The following is a 17,837-nucleotide window of genomic DNA, read 5'->3' as shown; positions in this document are numbered from 1 at the left end:
GGCCTTGTCTTCTCGTGCTCCCTAAAGTCAGGAGTGGTAGAGTGGCCAGCTTGCTTTCCCCTCTCCAGCGCACGTTCTCACCCTCTCGCCACCCTCGCCTGCTTGTCTCCTGCTCCATTGAAGGCTGTCCCGTTCTCAGACCTGTGAGTCACAGAATCCATTCTCGCTTCCTGAAACTTCTTCAGCAGCTGATTCATGTCCTTCACCTCTGCCCTGCCTATTGCTATCATCTTTATTGACTTCAAATCCACATTCACCTTTCAGCTTCCTTGACCCCATAGACATTTCCTGGGCCACCTTACTCAGTGTAGTTACAGTCAGGGTAATCTCTGTTGCTGAGACTTATTATCCCATGTGCTGCCACAGCCTGTCATCTGCTTCACCCCACCCAGTAAGTCCATTTGCAGCTTCCCTGACACCTCTCCTGCTCCACACAATCTATCCTACTTCATTGACTAATTCTATCTGCCTCCACTGCTTCCTACCTTGCTTGCTAGAACACAGATTCCTTGTGTGCCCCAGCCTCCTAGACTTGCCTTTTAAAGGACACATGGAAATAAATGTAAAGTGGTAGTAACAGGGTAGATAATAATGAGATGGGATCTTCTCCTTCTCACCTTCTTATTGCTCTTATTCCTCATCACTTCCTCCTGTTCACTTTCTTTTCTTACGTTTCCAAGTTACTCTGTGCTTTTGGAGGAAAGGGCAGAACTCTGAAGCTGTGGCTCATTTCCTACTGAGTGCTGTCTAGCTTTGGCCACACCATACCCCCTACCTATCCATTTCCTTCTGAATCTATTGGTGACTCCCTAGCACATCAACAGAGAATTTGTCATTCTAGATGATCTCTACCCACATAAGCCTCCATTTTCTTCCCTCAAGTCCTCTTCCCAGTAACCTCACAAAGTTACACACAAAATTACACTTCTTACTTTACAATGACTGCTGAAAATAATCCTCCCCATTTTAAGGTGGATGCCCTCATAAACAAATGCTGAGAAAAGGATCCAGGGATCCCAGTAAGCACTGGAGATGAGTGCTGAAGCGAGACAAGAAAGGGAAGAAAGCCAATACCTGGTGTGTCATGAGCAGGTTATTGCTATGGCACCTGGGGCTCAGTCTCCCTGGGGGTCTCTGGGAGGCAGTGTAGATCGTGCCTCAGAGTTGTCCCACTTGAGAGGTGAGAGCTTGCAGGTATCTATCCATGGTTGGGGGCTGCCCCATGGGCATTTACTCCCTGGTACTTTGGTTCTGCCCTAGGTGAGGCCAAGGCAGCTCCTACAGCTAGTTAAAGCCCTCAGCAGAGAATCACAGGCACTTGCAGTAAGAAGCAGCCAGCATGCATGGAAGGCTAAGTGTCATGGGATATGAGCGGGGCACCAAGAACATTCTACATTTCCTATACAGCTGGCTTACTGTAGCATGTAACTATCCCTATTGCCAGCTCCCATCCTTTTATTCAGTGTGCTAGGTACTCTTGGATGCATCATGTTTATTTCATCCTCTAGACCATAGAAGTTGGCATTGTCTCAATATTACATGAGAAGAAACTGAGAAATTAAGATTCAGCAACTTCACAAAATTATCCAGCTAGTAAGTTCTGGAACTGTGACTTAAAGATTCAAATTCCATGAATTTCTAGCACAGCAGAAATCCAAGGGCAGAATCTTGGGACCACTCATCATTGTTAACAATGTCTTAGGTAAGAAGAGATGGGACCACCCATCATTATTAACAATGACTTAGGTAAGAAGAGTTGTTACATAGGTAACAGGGTAGGCATTATTTTGGAGAAGGGGAGAAACTCTTTATAGAGGGCTGGTTTCCACCACTGCTCCCTAACTCCATTTCTATTGAGACAGCTTTCTAAAGCTTACCAGGCCAGAATTATCCTGTTTTCATGAAGAGGCCCTTAAATAATCTCTAAGAACGAAGATCAGATAAATGTAATTTTAAGAATCAGTAATGCCTGGTATGGACTAAGTACTCCATTTTATTCAACGATTATGTATCAGTCATTTAATATGTGCCAGGCACTAGGCTAGATGGTAAGAATACAACGGTGGACCACATATTCACTAACTGAAGGCATGAGTCAGTTTTTAAATATGAAATATATATACCACATTCTCAGACTGACTTTAATCAGATGGAACCATCAACTAATTAGGCCACTTAACTTTTGCAATTAAGAGGAACCTAGTACTCAATTGTTTTTTTCTCAGCCTGGATTTGCTTAGACTTGTTTTTGAGATTTAATAACAGTAGGTAACATCAATGTAAAAAGAGCACACTCAACATAGGATTGCTGGGAGTGTTAAATGGAAGAATAACTGCCAAGTCCCAGGCATTTTACATAATTTATCATACTTGTCTGCATTATAGACTGTAAGTTCCATGAAAACACACCCTGAATTTTTACCATGTATATGCAGCTTTTAGAATAATACTTGGCACAGTAGGTCTTCAGTTACTATTGATGGCTGAATAAATAATATGTATATTATCACTCCAGTTTTTTAGATGAAATAAACACTCAGATTGGACATGTTGCCCAGTTTCTTAAGGCTAGTTGGTAGGACAGTCAGGATGAAAGTGATGTCCTTCTAACTCCACTGTCCCTAGGGGCCTCTAGAAGCATGTGGCAGAGAGCTGAGTACACAGTGGGCCATCAGAATGTGTTGTTAGTTCACTTCTGCCTTATTAGAAACTTCTCCCCTGCTGCCTTCTGGTACAAAGAGCCGCTCTGTGCTTCTCTGGAGGATGTAGGATCTTACTGTTCTTCACTGCAGTTGCTCTGCAGCTCTTGCTCCCTGCCCATCCCAGAAACTGTGATGCCCCTGGGTCCACAGGTTCAGCCCCGCTGAACCTCTGTATGTCCATATGTGTACCTGCATGTCTACAGTCACTTCCACTCAAACTGCGCCCGTCAGTGACATGACCTTTGGAAGCTGCCAAATCCTCGCCACTACATGGTTTCAGCACTACCACTGCTGTGCAGCTAGGGAAAAGTCACATACTCCCTCCTCGCAAAGGATGGGGGAAACACAGAACCAGGGGAATTATATAAGTAACGATGACATGTTTATTCAGAGTTCCAACTCTGCCCTTTCACCTGTGCCCTGCTGTGGTCCGTTGCTTTCAAATTTTGATAGCACAGGGTTCAGCAGGCGGAAGACATCCAGTCAGCCGTGAACTTCTGGTCTGAGAGTCTCTTGACCAAGCTCACCAGACTGCAAGATATCACCTTTGCTTTCTTTATCAAGGTGACTTCTGTCCTATACTATGACTGATATGTAAACTTCTGAGGGACTTATTTAGACTTCAGTATTAATGACGGTTAGATGCTAGTGATGTACTGTGAAGTTGCTCGGGGTGTAAAGCCAGAGGTTTATGAGACATCCAAGTGTCCAGATCCATCTTCCCACCCTACCCCTGGGGGGAAAATAGGCCTCCAAAATAAAGAGCTTTGGGAGTGCTGCTACCGTTGTACCAGGCAGCATAGTGAGAGAGTCAAGCTTATAAGTTTTAGAGCTTAGAAATCTCGGTTTGTATTGTGGCTCCAGAACTATCTAGATGTGTGATCTAGAGTTGTCTTAACCTAGCTAAACCTCAGTTTCCTAACTAATAAATGGGGATAATGTTATCTGAGTTGTTGTAAGGTTAAAATGAGACAACATATATAAATTGCTCAGAATGAGTGTTAAGAAAATAGTGCCTATTATTGAAACAAGAGGACCCCTGAAAGAATGCAAATCAATTCCTCCCGGGTCTTCAGGTCTGTTTGCTGAGCAGAGAACATGAGGTCATAAAGCCAAAGTCAAAAGGAGCTGAATTCTCCCTCTCTGCAAGGAGGTCAAGAAGGTGGTGTAGTTTGGTAAGCTGTCAAAGTTCCGCATCATTATTACACAGAATTTGCAGCCCTTCATCAGTTTTCCCACAATTATTGATAGTAAGTCCTTTGAAACAGAAAGGATCTTATGGATCCTTTTGTAGTTAGCATAGCAAAAGAGAATGGGAAATTGGGGAAAGGTATAGATAATATCCAATGATTACTATATTTCAGATATTGTGTTAGGTGATTTACTTTTGTGACCCCATTTAATTCTCTTCATCTTCCATAACAGATCTAAGCATTCCCTTTCTCCTGGCACCTGGATCTTCCTGGCATTGTGAGTTAGATAAATTATTTATCTCATCTTAGAAACAGGAGGAAATGGTGGATCAGCCAGGCCAAGAAATTTGCTCAAAGTTACACAGCAAGTAAGTGGTATTTGAACCCAGATTGTGTGGTTCTGGAGTGTTTCCTTTATACCTAGGAAGAGGAAGGTCAGGGAGACTATTTTTCCTGAAGAAAGAACATGGGACCATCACTCCCCCAGGAGAAGCAGGACAACTGAGGTGCCCCAAGAGGCATAAGCAGAGAAGGAACTGTGGAGTTTCCTGACAGCGACCTTTTCTGGATAGATTCTGAATTCTGGGAAACCTTGGACCTCCCAAGAAGTTTTCTGGCAGCACCTGACCTGGCCAAACTACATACCTAATACCCAGAAGAAAGAGTGAAGAGAAAACCAAGAACAGACAGTTTATTGCCTGGTGGCCAGGGAAGGTCTCCATACTGAAATAATTAAAAGTAGACTAAACAGCGCAAAGACTTTTCTTTGTCTTGTCAACACTGCTGAAGTTAGCCAGAAATTAAAGCAGAGAGGTTGGGATGAGACAGGAGGTAGAGAGAGGAAGGAAATGCTTTTCTCCCTGCCTCAACGTCTTCTCCCTAGAAACACATCTGGATAAATTGGAGACATTCTCTAGGCATTGCTGTCTAATTTAGCCTTCCAGTGACAAAAGACTAAGGTGTGGGCTGGGTACACAGAAGACCTGAAATAACTGTTAGGGCCTTGAAATCAGACAGAGAGAAACAGACAGAGAGACCGAGAAGCCAAACTTTCCACTAGATACTTCAGAAACAAGAGAAAAACAAGTAAAAATTAAGGATGGACTCTCTGATATTCAGTGCCCAGGGAAGGCCTCTTCACTGAGGATTAACAGCCCACTTAACCTATGCCCTATTTGATACATGATTTTACAATACAATCAAGTAATTTAGAATCTAGCCACTTCTTGGGAGCTTGTTATCATCTCTACTATTTTCTTTTGGCTGTTGGCCAGTATAGGAATCTGAACCCTTGACCTTGGTGTTAAAACGCCACGCTCTAACTGAGCTAACCGCCAGCCCTCTACTGATCTTTATGTCTTTAAAGTCCTTACAAATCAATTCCTTTAATACCCAGCTCAGAGGTTATATTCCTAGGGAATCCTTCCCTCGCATATCTAATTAATTCCTTATTTGAGCTGTAGGCACTGTTTAATAACCAAACTTACTTACACTTCACATAAAAATATTTTTAAATTATTAAGCCAGTAAGTTGTGAAACAATTAGAAAACATAGCTTTGAAAAAAGATGATAATGCCAGCTATAATCCTACTACCTAGAGATAAACTTACCATTGTCACGTACATTCTCCTAGTCTTTTCCCACTGTTTTATCAACATTTTTTTTTCCATTTAGTAAAATATCTTAAGCATTTCTTTTTTTTGTGTGTGTATATGTATATGTATATCTATATATATATCAAGTTTAGTGGGGCATAGTAGTTCACAGCATTTTTAATAGCATTGTTGCAGTGCATATCACGTTTTATTATAGTTCATGACAAATAGCTAGCACTTACATAGTGCTTATGAGGTACTAAGCCACTCTAAGTACTTACCTGTGTTGATCCATTTAATTTTTGTAACCCTAGACAGTTGATTTAATTATTACTATCATTCGAATGTCACATAAGGAAATTGAGGCATAAAGGGTTTAAATAATTTGCCCATGATCATACAGCTAGTAACTTTAGAGCTGGAATTTGAACCCGAGCTAAGGTGACTCCAGACTCTTAAGAACTGTGTTATACAACTTTAATAGTCTTTGACTAAGCACCTAATAATTGGCAGTTTCTTCAAATAGCTTATCTTTTTTGTTGTTGTTGCTGGCAGGTAAGGGGATCCCAACCCTTAACCTTGGTGTTACAAATATCTTATCTTTTAACTCTGCAAGTTGTGAGCAACAGTGTGAGAATCTTGTCTGAGGTCAAACAGCTGCTATGTGGGGCAGCCAGGTCTGCCTGATCCCCAGACCCATCCACCACCACCATGCTGCCCTTGCTAGTTAGCCCAGTGTCTGTCTTCACTCTCCCTTCTTCATTCCCCAGATTATCAACCCTTAAAGTCAGGAAATGTAGCTTTACTCATCTTTTAACTTCAGCACCTGGCAGTTCCTAGACCATGGTCACCATGCAATAAATGTGGAAGGAATAAAGAACTGAAGAAGTTTGTTTTGACTGGTAGCAACCAAGGAAAATATTTTGCATGAAGAGATTAGTTTACACCTGTTTAAATAGAATTTGCAGAGTATGATCTGGGTTTTTCTTTGTGAACTTGGCTCTCCAACTCAACACAAAACAAAATGTTTCAATTTTCCACATTGGAAATCTCTAAACTCCCCCTGAAGTATGTGGCCAAGAGCACCAACGTAGACCAGTTGTGCTCTGGATTGCTGCAGTTCTCTAAAGGGAGGTGGGAATTATGGCCCATTTCTACCTCTGGGACCTGCGTTCTCCCCTGCCTCCTACCCCATTGTGGCATGTTTTTTTTGTAGGAGTTGATTTTATCTCAATGTCCTTCTTCAAAATTCTCTTCTGCCTGGTGGTTGATTTTTGTATTAATTTGCAAATCACATCTGTTGCTTCAGAGAAAACTCTGGGCTCTGCAATTCTTTGGACCATTTTTTATTGCCTCATCCACTTCCACAAAGCTTGTGCCAAGAGTGGACACACGTAGGTTCTGACGGCCAGTTTTGTCTAAGGCATGATTGTGTTTTAAATCACATACAGCTGAATTTTGTTGTCTTGGGCTGTTTGGGTATCTTGGGTTTGGGGATTTGGTATTTCTTTTTACAGTTTTCTGCAGCCGCCATTCAATGTTACTCGTACTCTGTAACCCTCATCCTCATTTGAAATTCTCCTCTCACTTTTGACTTTGTAAAATCTATGGCAAGAGGCTCACTGGTTGCAGAGCAGGGCTGAGCTTCGTGGATAAAACTGGCACAAAGCTGAGTTTGTTGAAACTGGAAGAAATACAGCGCCAGTGAAACAGCTTAAACACAAAGCAGCCAATACTTGCTTGACTTTCACAGTCCCACGGAGACATAGAGTGGGTGGGAAAGATCCGTGTTTGTCAGTTTGCTGGGTGAGGTTGAAAAGATTTTGGGGTACTTTCCATTCATGAAACACAAGGTCTCATAGCCAGGAAGTCTGCTTTATCTTTTTTCCTAATTTTAGACTAGAAGAAGTCACTTTACAACACCCAAAAATCCCCCAAGTGAGCTGAATACAGCAATTGTAGTCTTCCAAACTAAGCCAGAGAATAAGGGTGCAGGCACTGTGCTAAGTGCTTAACCTAAACGGACTTACTGAAACTTCACACTTACTCTGAACGATAAATGCTACTGCCATCCTGGCTTCACAGATGAGGAAACTAAGGCACAGAAAGATGAAGCACCTTGCTCACTCACATGTTACACAATTTTCAACTGATGGACAAGAAATAAGCCTAAAGAACCTATCTTTAGATGCTGCAACCCAACCACTGAGATGTACACATTTGACTCCCATGGTCGGAGAACACATTTGACAACACTAATTTCAGTGAGTGTTTCCCTGACGACTTCCAAGGCTTTAGAGTTATTATCACTGTGCAGTACTAAAATAAATGTCATTTACTTATTCCACAACACTTTTTAATTTATTGAGCACTTACTACCCACAATTCACTGAGCAATACACTGGGCAATTTACTATGCCAGTGCCATTCCTAGTAACTTAATTCTCAGTAATTTGATTTTTACTGAATTAAATTCTTCACATGCTTTATTCCATTAATCTTCAGAACTCTTTAAGGTAGGTACTGTTATTATCAGCTAAAGAATTGAGTTGTAAAGAAATTGTCAAATATTGCTACACACACTGCTATAAAAAGTGGTGAGGCCAGGATCTGAACACATTTGATCTGACCCCTAAATCAGTGCTTTAAACATGAAGTAAAATTGTAGGTTATCAATATGACATGAAATTGGGGAAATGGAAAAAGGAGAGGAAACACAGAAGGAAAGTCTGATTTCCATTATTTAAAAATTTCCTTCAATACCCCCTTACATATAAACTAGAGAATCTCCTATTCAAAATCTTTATTTGCCATTTTTGCAGCTGCTGATTTACAGACCGAAAATCCTATTACTGTAGAATGAGGTGTACAAATCTCCTGTCTTCTTCAGTTCACTAATCACAGAGCCCAGGACTCTTTCCAGCTTGCTAATTTTCTCCTTTCAGTCTTCAGGGACTAAGCCTGGTGCTTAACGAGATGAACTGAATGTACTCATTTATGCAGGTGATCCATGGAAGAGGTAATGTGCATTTCATGTAAATGCAGATGGTCCTAGGAATCCTGAGGAACCACAGGATTAAATTAAATGATCTGCATGTTCCACTAAGAAGGAGTTTACTGCCACAATAAGATGCCTGAACTATGACAAAACTCCAAACAGTTCGTATTTCAACCAGTTATTCTGAAGTAAAGTAGGTCTCCCCATTGGGATACGAAGTCATGGGATCCACTTCGAACTCCATCTGCCCCCTTGTGGAAATTGGAGGCAATAAAAAACATGGCCCTTGAATGATACACTACAATAATACAATATAGGCTAACATTTATTTAGGACTTATCATGTGCTATGCACTGTGCTGCACCTTTTAAGTGTTTTCTCATTTAATTATCAAAATAATCTTATGAGGTAGGTACTATTATTGTCCCCATCTTAAAAGTGAGGAATATGTGGCTCAGAAAGGTAGAGAAATCTGCCTGAAGTCTGGGCAGCTTAACCTTAGGGCCCATGAATTTACCCACAACACTGTCCCTGTGCCATATACTACCCCTATTATTCAGGCATTTAAATATTTAAATAAGTATTGTTCTTTGGAAGAATCACTGACAACCATCATCTTGAGATAGTCATGTTCCATCAGAATAATCAGAAATGTATTTTAGCAGCTACCAGCTGGTCCAACAACCCACAATCCGTCAAGTGAATCAAGTATAGTAATTGTGGTCTTCCAAACTAAGCCAGAGAATAAAAGTTAACATTTACTGAGCATTTAAAAGGTGTGGGCACTGTGCTAAGTGCTTAACCTAAAATGACTTATTGAAACCTCACGCCTACTCTGAATGATAAATGCATTGCCAACTTGGCTTCACAGATGAGGAAACTGAGGCACAGAAAGATTAAGTACCTTGCTCACTCACATGTTACACATGCTGTACATTCATGTTATAAGAGGCAAGAAGGATGACAGTAGAAGTATTGGAGGAGGATCTCTTTCTCTGGTATTCTTTCATTAGGCCAGTGTTGCTTTCTTTTTGCACTATTCTCTCATGTGATCATGACTCCCATCACATTTTCACACTCATGCATGCACGGATAAGTTTTTAAGTCCAACTGACCTGGATCCCAAACCTTGGCTCCCCACTATGTAACCTTGGGCTAGTTACCTAACCTTTCTAAGTGTTATTTTCCTCACTCATAAAATGGAGAAATATTGACACATATAACCATGTTTTGTTTCAGAAAGTACTTAAGACAGACAGATGGTATAACAACTCAGAGGATAAATGAGATTTAAAATACCTAGCACAGTACTCAGAACATAGTAATTTCTTGAGCCATATATAAAACAAAAGTTGGTTATTCTAATGTCAATACTACAATTCCACATCACATTTGAATAACATTTGATACTTTCAAGGTAGCGCCAATTATTATTTCCTGTGCTCCTTACAACCATCTGGTCCAATTGGCAGGAAAGGTCTACTATCCTATTTTACAAATCATCATCACTAACATTTATTATGTAGCTACTATGAAAGGGAACTGGGCTAGGAATTTAGAGATGTATTGCATATACATTGACATTTAGAACGGTTTAGTGTCTGTCCCCTTCTGTGACAAGATTACACAGCTAATCCCTGGGAAAGCAAGAAAGAACTTAGATCCTTAGTTGTGTTTTCCCCATTATACTCTGCCCCTTACTGACTGGAGATAAAGGCTACTTCTGTGACCATAGTGGGGCACCTTAACTTCAAAGAAGCACAAAGGGTAAGGAGCCGGATAAAACTATGCTTCCTACTTCCTTCAGGTCAATTTTATGGCCTCCTAGAATTGTACTTTACAAAATGGAATAATACATAGCTGTCAAAATAAGTAAAATACTGACATGCAATGACATGGATATGACTCAGCATTAAGTGAAAAAGGAAGCTCCAGAGATCACATAACATAATACCCACTTAATGAAAGAAAAAAATTAAATAAAAAACAATAAGCAAGGGGAGAGTAAATATGGAATTTGGGATGGTGGTTACCTCTGGTGGGGAGTGGCAGGGAGGATGGGTGGGTGAAGACCATGTGGTTGGTAGTAAGTTAATGACAAAGGCTTAGTTCTCATATTGGAGAGTGGTTCACAGTGCTTATTACATTATAGAAAAAGAAAGAAGAAGGGAAAGAAGGTAGGAAGGAAGAAAAAATATACGTGGAAGAGCTCTAGCGGACCAAATTATTTTTCCAGAGGAAAAGAGTACAATTACTATCAAAATCCAAAAGGGGTAGTGATCCCTTCTCCATGACTTTGGAGAATGTGGTCAAGATTAATACCTCGTAATGCCATCTTAGGTGTTTACTTGGTGTTAAGTAAAGGAGGCCCTGTATACCTTTGACCTCGTTGCTTCTCCAGAAGTCCCAATACTTTGGCCACTTTACAATATTTCTCTCAATGGTAATGGTTAGCTTGGAAAAAGTATTCCGTGGGAGAAAATATTTGCAAACTATACAACTGACAAGGGATTAACATCTGGAATATACAAGGAACTCAAACAACTTAACAGGAAAAAACCAAATAATCCAATTAAAAAATGCGCAAAGGAGCTGAACAGACATCTTTCAAAGGAGGACATACAAATGCCCAATAGGTATATGAAAAAATGCTCAAAATCACTAATCATCAGGGAAATGCAAATCAAAACGACTTCAAGGTATCATCTCACACCAGTTACACTGGCTATTATCAAAAAGACAGAGAATAACAAATGCTGGTGAGGGTGTGGAGAAAGGGAAACCCTTCTAACTGTTTGTGGGACCGTAAACTGGTACAACCACTTAGGGTCTTTAAATTTCTGGATGAGGAGGAAGAGGAGAAAGGCGCAGGGGTGGGAGCTGTTGCCGAAGCTGCTACAGCAAAAGTTCTCCTCCCTCCCCCTTACCCTCTTCTCAAGGCCCCTAGAAAGGTTGGAGCCGCCACCACTTGCAGTCGGTGACCACGCGACTCTGTGCCCACCAGTGTTTTAAATATAATTGCCCTGGCCCCACCAACCCGAACCGGCACTGTGCAGGTGAGCCTGCCGGCGCCTGCCCGCCAGCCAGCAGAACCACGGGCTCCACGTGGACCCTCATCCTGCCTCAGACCCGGGGGGAGCATCAGCCTATGGATCTGGCCCACCAAGTTTGGTTCACCAGAACTCCATGCATTAGGGGCTCATTCTATGACCACAGAGTCTAGAACGGGAACCAAGTCGGATTAACATAACCACTACCACACCTACTGTCAAGCAAGACAGCTCACCACGCGCAGTAGCAACCAAGGCCACTCCACAGCCAACCTCAGTGTAATAGAAGAAGCAGACCCCCTACCAAATGACCAAACATCAGCAAAAATATACTAGAAGTACAAACAATAAAGAAGAAATGACACCACTGAAAGGATACAGTAATGCCCCAAAGTCAGACTCCATGGAACAGGGAATCCTTGAAATGTCTGAAAAAGAATTTCGAGTAATGATCTTAAGAAAACTTGAAGAAATAAAGGAAGACTCAATTAGAGAACACAATGAAACAAGAAAAAACATCCCGAATAAGAAGGAGGAAATCTACAAAGAGATTAATACCATAAAAAAGTGTAGCAGAACTTCTAGAAATGAAAGACTCACTCAATGAAATAAAATGACTGAGAGCTTGAGCAGCAGGGTAGAGCAAGCAGACGAAAGAATTTCAGAGCTTGAAGATGGTATTTTTGAAATAACTCTGGCAGGCAAAAAAAAAAAAAAAAAAGGAAAAAAGAATTAAAAATAATGAGGAAAACCTAAGAGAGATAGCAGACAACCTCAAGTGCTCTAACATCCAAATTGTGGGCATTCCTGAAGGACAGGAGAAGGGAAAAGGTATTGAAAACCTACTCAAGGAAATAGTAACAGAAAACTTCCCAGGAGTAGGGCAAGATACAGACCTTCAGATCCAGGAAGCTCAAAGGTCCCCAAACAGATTCAACCCAAAAAGATCCTTCGCAAGACATATAATAGTTAAATTCACAAGCTCAAAGACAAAGAGAGTATTCTACAAGCAGCAAGAGAAAAGTGTCAGGTCACTTATAGGGGTACCCCCATCAAACTAACAGCAGACTTCTCAACTGAAACCCTACAGGCTAGAAGAAAGTGGAATGATATATTCAAAATACTGAAAGAAAAAAACTGCCACCCAAGAATTCTTTACCCAGCAAGGCTCTCCTTCAGAAATGAGGGAGAAATAGTGGATTTCCTAGAAAAACAAAAGTTGTGGGAGTTCACCACCACTCAACCAGCCCTGCAAGAAATTCTCAAGGGAGCCGTTCATCTGGATTCTGAATAATGGTGACCATGATCATGAATACACAAGAAAGAGCAAAACCCACAGTTAAAACAAAAATGCCAGCAAGAAAGAGAAAGAAGCTAAACCATTCCACCTTAAATCCCCAACTCACATTGAAGAAGAGAAATAAAAGGGGAAATAATGATCAAAAGATATTTAAACCACCTAAATTGCAATTAAATGACAGAAATTAAACAACACTTGTCAATAACTACTCTAAATGTGAATGGACTAAATCCCCATTCAAAAGACAGACTAACTGACTGGATTAAAAAGATAGACCCAAGTATATGCTGTCTTCAAGAGACCCACCTCACCTGTAAAGACACTCCTAGACTAAAAGTGAAGGGATGGAAAAAGATATACCATGCAAATGGAAACCCCAAACGAGCAGGAGTAGCTATTCTTATATAAGACAAAACAGACTTTAAACCAAAAACATTAAAAAAGACAAAGAAGGCCATTATATAATGATAAAGGGAACTATCCAGCTAGAAGACGTAACAATCATAAACATGTATGCACCCAATATTGGAGCACCCAGATATATCAGGCAAACACTCTTAGACCTAAAGAAGGAGATAGGTCCTAATACATTAATAGTGGGTGATCTGAATATGCCTCTCTCAGTATGGGACAGGACTTCAAGGCAACAAGTCAACAAAGAGACACAGGATTTAATCTACATCCTAGACCAACTTGACTTGGCAGATATATACAGAACATTTTACTCAACAGCTAAAGAATACACTTTCTTCTCAGCAGCTCACGGTACATTCTCCAGGATAGACCACATATTAGGTCACACATCTAGTCTCAGCAAATTTTAAAAAATTGAAATCATCCCAGCAATCTTTTCAGACTACAATGAACTAAAACTGGAGATAAGCAATAAGCGAATTTCTGGAAGATAAACAAGTACATGGAAAATAAATAATAGGCTCCTGAATGACCTATGGGTCCAAGAAGAAATAAAACAGGAAACCAAAAAATTTCTAGAAACTAATGAAAATAAAGATACATCATACCAAAACTTGTGGGATACTGCAAAAGCAATACTAAGAGGGAAACTTATTGCAGTAAATGCTTATATCAAAAAAATGGAAAGACTCCAAATAAACGACCTAAAGCTATGCCTCAAAGAACTTGAAAAACAACAACAATCCAAACTTAAAGGTAGTAGACGGAAAGAAATAATTAAGATCAGAGCAGAACTAAATGAAATAGAGACCCCAAAAACAATAGAAAAGATTAACAAAATTAAAAGTTGGTTTTTTGTGAAGATAAACAAAATAGACACACCATTAGCTAGATCAACAAAAAAAGGAGAGGAGACCCAAATAACAAAAATCAGAAATGAAAAGGGAGACATTACAACTGACACAAGAGAAATACAAAGAATCATTAGAGACTATTATAAACAACTGTATGACAACAAATTTGAAAATCTGGAAGATATGGATAAGTTTCCAGCACATATAAATTGCCAAGACTGAACCAAGAAGAGATAGAAAACCTGAACAAACCAACAACAAGAAAGGAGATTGAAGTGTTAATGAGCAATCTTCCAACCAAAAAAAGCCTGGGTCCAGATGGCTTTACAGCTGAATTCTATCAAACTTTTAAAGAGGAGTTAATACTAATTCTCATGAAACTGTTCCAAACAATTGAAACAGACTCTACTCTCCCAAACTCATTCTATGAGGCCAACATAACTCTGATACCAAAACCAGATAAAGACAGAACAAAAATGAAAATTACAGGCCAATACCATTGATGAAACTAGATGCTAAAATCCTCAACAAAATATCAGCAGTTAGAATACAACAACATATCAAAAAAATTATACACTATGATCAGGTGAGATTCATTCCAGGGATGCAAGGGTGGTTCAACATATGAAAGTCAATAAATGTGATACATCACATCAACAAGCTCAAGGACAAAGACCATATGATTATCACAACAGATGCTGAAAAAGCATTTGACAAAATACAACATTCCTTCATGATAAAGACTCTCAACAAATTAGGTATAGAAGAAAAATATCTTAACACAATAAAAGACATTTATGACAAGCCCACCACCAATATTACTCTGAATGGGGAAAAATTGAAGACCTTCCGCTTAAGGACAGGAACAAGACAAGGATGTCCTCTCTTACCACTTCTATTCAACATAGTGCTGGAGGTACTAGCTAGAGCAATCAGGCAAGAGAAAAAAATAAGATTGGAGAAGAGGAAGTCAAACTTTCCCTATTTGCAGATGACATGATACTATATATATACAAAAACCTAAAAAATCTATCAAAAAACTCCTAGAGCTGGTTAACAACTTCAGTAACGTTGCAGGATACAACATAAATGCCTAGAATTCAGTAGCATTTATATACTCAAATAATGAATTAACAGAAAGATAAATAAAGAAAGTAGGCCCATTTACAATTGTCACCAATACGATACCTAGGGATCAATTTAACCAAGGAGATGAAAGACCTCTACAATGAGAATTACAAATCACTTCTGAAAGAAATTAAAGAAGACAAAAAGTTGGAAATATATTCCATGCTCTTGGATTGGAAGAATTAACATTGTGAAAATGTCTACACTACCCAAAGCAATCTACAGATGCAATGCAATCCCCATCAAAATACCAATGACATTCTTCACAGAAATGGAAAAAACAATCTTACCTTTCACATGGAAAAACAAAAGACCTCAAATAGCCAAAGCAATCCTGAGCAAAAAAACCCAAAACAAAACAAAACAAAACAAAAAAAACCCCAAAGCCAGAGGCATAACTCTGCCTGACTTCAAATTATACTACAAAGCTGTTGTAACCAAAACTTCATGGTACTGGTGTACAAATAGACATTCAGACCAGAGGAGTAGAACTGAGAACCCAGAAATCACTCCTCAGGCTTATAGCCATCTGATATTAGACAAAGGCAACAAAAATCTACATTGGGGAAAAGATTGCCTCTTCAACAAGTGGTGTTGGGAAAACTGGATATCCATATGCAGAAGAATGAAACTTGATATGCTTCTCTCACCATACACTAAAATCAACTCAAAATGGATTAAAGACTTAGGTATAAGACCTGAAACTGTAAAATGACTAAAGGAAAATATAGGTGAAACACTTCAGCAGTTAGTTTAGTGCACAGACATTATGAACATGAGCCCAAAAGCACAAGCAGCAAAAGCAAAAACAAACAAATGGGACTATATCAAACTAAAAAGTTTCTGCACAGCAAAAGAAACAATACAGAGTGAAAAGACAACAGAGTGGGAGAAAATTTTTGTCAACTATGCGTCTGACAAGGGACTAATATCCAGAATATACATAGAACTCAAGTAATTATACAGTAACAAAAAAAAAAAAAAAAATGACCCAATTAAAAAATGGGCAAAGGAGCTGAGTAGACATTTTTCAAAGGAAGACGTACAAATGGCCAACAGATACACGAAAAAATGTTTAACATCATTAGTCATCAGGGAGATGCAAATTAAAACCACATTGAGATACCACCTCACTCCCACTAGACTGGCTATAATCAAAAAGATGGTGAATAACAAATGCTGGCGAGGGTGTGGAGAGAAGGGAACACTACTGTACTGTTGGTGGGACTGTAAATTAGTACAACCACTTTGGAAAACAATATGGAGGTTTCTCAAACAACTACAGATAGATCTTCCATATGATCCAGCAATCCCTCTTCTGGGTATATGTCCAGAGGAATGGAAATCATCATGTTGAAGAAATACCTGCACTCCCATGTTTATTGCAGCTCTGTTTACAATAGCCAAGATATGGAACCAACCTAAATGTCCATTAATAGATGATTGGATAAGGAAACTGTGGTATATATACACTATGGAATACTACTCTGCCATAAAAAAGAATGAAATACTACCATTTGCAACAACATGGATGAACCTGGAAAAATGTTTAGTGAAACAAGCAAAGCACAGAGGGATAAATACCTCATGTGCTCACTCATATGTGGGAGCTAAGAGAGAAAGGAAGGCTGGAAAGAAAGGCCACAGTAGTGCCATGATCCAACAGAAGGAGGGAACATTCCTAGGGCTACAAATTGAAGTTGAGGGGAGAGGGGGAGGGGGAGGGTGGTTGGGGGATAATTGGAAGGGGACAAAGAGTACAAAAGCAATTTCTGGTAATGGGTATGTCCCCAATATGAATCTGGCCCCCACATCATGGGCAGGAGTGGGACAATCAGCTTTGTATCTCATGAATATTTGAAATAATAATAAAATATATATATATATATATAATTGCCCTGAGTATCAAAAAATAAAAATAAAATACAAAAACTAAATTTATGTATGACTGGATAAGCGAAACGTCATATGTATACACAATGGAATACTACTCAGCCATAAAAAAGATTAAAATCCTGCTGTTCACAGCAGCATGGACGAGCTTGGAGAAAACATTCAAACATTCGATAACATAATTTACTCTCAAAGTATATCTTGTATCACTAGTGGCCTGCCTGACATCTCTACTTACATGTTAAGTGAAACAACCCAGGTGCAGAAAGAGACATACCGCATGCCCTCACTCCTAAGTGGGAGCTGAATAAACAAATAAATCAATAATAAAGAAAGAAAGAGAAACAACAATCACAATAATACGATGAACTTTTAGAAGGAGAAAACAATACCATGATTACTAGAAGTGGAAAGAGGGAGGGGAGGGAAGGAGGAGGGATTAATGAGAAACTAATGAGCAATTGGGTAATGGACATAAAGAATGATTATGTACTGTAATGATGAATAAGCTAACTATCCTGATATGACCATCACATGTTGTACACAACTATTGGATTGATAGTCAACTTTGTTGACTTTCCCACAAATAAGTATAATCACTTATGCTTCAATAAAAAAGAAGAAAAAGAAAAGAAAAAAGTATTTTGTATATGGGTAAAATTTCTGAACTTTTCTTCAAGCCTCTCCTTGGTGCAATGATATTACTTCC

The sequence above is a fragment of the Cynocephalus volans genome, chromosome 9 (assembly GCF_027409185.1).
Source record: "Cynocephalus volans isolate mCynVol1 chromosome 9, mCynVol1.pri, whole genome shotgun sequence".
In the NCBI taxonomy this organism is placed as follows: Eukaryota; Metazoa; Chordata; class Mammalia; order Dermoptera; family Cynocephalidae; genus Cynocephalus; species Cynocephalus volans.
This window is presented reverse-complemented; position numbering follows the sequence as displayed.